The sequence below is a fragment of the Mandrillus leucophaeus genome, unplaced genomic scaffold (assembly GCF_000951045.1).
Source record: "Mandrillus leucophaeus isolate KB7577 unplaced genomic scaffold, Mleu.le_1.0 Scaffold35, whole genome shotgun sequence".
Taxonomy (NCBI): Eukaryota; Metazoa; Chordata; class Mammalia; order Primates; family Cercopithecidae; genus Mandrillus; species Mandrillus leucophaeus.
Genome location: NW_012103698.1, coordinates 1089064 through 1091096, shown reverse-complemented (window position 1 = coordinate 1091096; position 2033 = coordinate 1089064).

The window sequence follows — 2033 nt, the reverse complement described above, 5'->3', positions numbered from 1 at the left end:
ACAAAATATACAAAAAATTAGCCGACCATGGTGGTGCATGCCTGTAGTCCCAGCTATTCAGGAGGCTGAGGTAAGAGGATCACCTAAGCCTGGGAGGTCATGGTTGCAATAAGCCATGATCACACCACTGTGCTACAGCCTGGACCACACGTTTCAAAAAAAAAAGTGTGTTTCTGGCCAAGCACGGTGGCTCATGCCTGTACTTTGGGAGGCCCAGGTGGGCAGATCATGAGGTCAGGAGTTCAAGACCAGCCTGGCCACCATGGCGAAACAACTGTCTCTACAAAAAATACAAAAATTAGGCTGGGCGCAGTGGCTCACGCCTGTAATCCCAGCACTTTGGGAGGCCAACCCAGGTGGGTGGATCACCTGAGGTCAGGAGTTTGAGACCAGCCTGGACAACATGGTGAAACCCTGTCTCTAGTAGAAATATAAAAAATTAGCCAGGCATGGTGGTGGATGCCTGTAATCCCAGCCACTTGGGAGGCTGAGGCAGAAGAATCGCTTGAACCCAGGAGGCAGAGGTTACAGTAAGCCGAGATTGTGCCACTGCACTCCAGCCTGGGCGACAGAGCAAGACTCCATCTCCAAAAAAAAAAAAAAAAATTCGCCAGGCATGGTGGCATGCGCCTGTAATCCCAGCTACTCAGGAGGCTGAGGCAGGAGAATCACTTGAGCCCAGGAGACAGAGGTTGCAGTGCACCCAGATCGTGCCACCACACTCCAGCCTGGGCAACAGAGCAAGACTCTTGTCTTCGAAAAAAAAAGGTGTTTCTGAATTAGAAGAGTCTTCTTGAATCTGAAAATGTCTATGGTGATTATTCCTATGGGAATGTCACTAAGTATGCAGAAAAGAGTAACATAGCCAGCCTGACTTATCCTTTGAAAGGCCTGATGATAAAGTTCGTCCTTGGCTGTTGCATCTGGGAACTTAGATATCAGGTGTCTTGGTCTGTTCTGCTGTCATAACAGAATTACACAAACTACTTTATAATGAATAGAAGTTTATTTGGTTGATGGGTGTGGAGGCTAGGCAGTCCAAGAACATGGCGCCAGCATGTAGCGAGGGTCTTGCCATGGCAGAAGGCGTCACATGGCAAGTGAGCATGAGAAAGATATATAGGTCTAAACTTAGCCTTTTATCATGAGCCCACTCCGGAGATAGCAGCACTAATTCACTAATGAGAGCAAAGCCTTCCTTACCTAATCACTTGTTAAAGGTCTCATAACACTTTTACAATGTCAATTAAACTTCCAACACTTGAACTTGGGGGACATATTTAAACCTTAACAGGAGGGCTGCACTCACTGAAAAGAGTGGTTCATGGTAACTAACCTGTTTGTACAATGTGGTGTGTGCTGAACACCTGCTTTCTTCCTGGGAGTCTAGAATTTTGGTACATGGTAGGTAGAAGGTACCTACGTGACCAGCCCCCAGTAAAAACCCCGGGCACTGTATCTCTAACAAGCTTCCCTGGTAAACAACATTTCTCACATGTTGTCACAATTCAGTTGCTGGTGGAATGAAACAACACATATGTGTGACTCCACTGTTAGGGGACTCTGGGAACTTATACCTGGTTTCCCCAAGACTTTGCCTCTGTACCTCTTCTCTTTGCTGTTTTGCTTCATATGCTTTTGCTGTAATAAATCATGCCTGTGTGATGATATGCTGAGTCTTGTGAATTCTAGCAAATCATGGAACCTGGAGGTAGTCTTGGAGACCCTGGCACACAAAGCAGTTCCTGAGTGTTCACTGGCAGCTGTAGAAAGAGGCAAAGAAGAAACAGCAAAGAAAAGGGCACATTGTGGTATAACTTTGGAGGTTTACCTTGCAAAATGCTCAGATATTTTACCTATCTGAGGTTATTGTGCATATAATAGAGAGTGATATACTAACAACTGCCTCAGGATATACTCTTTTTAATCAGTATTGTAACTACCCTTGGCTTATTTTACTTTTAGACTTGGGGTTCTGTTTTGCAATAAGACATGTACATCAGTTTTGTTTTTTGTTTTTTTCTTTTCTTTTC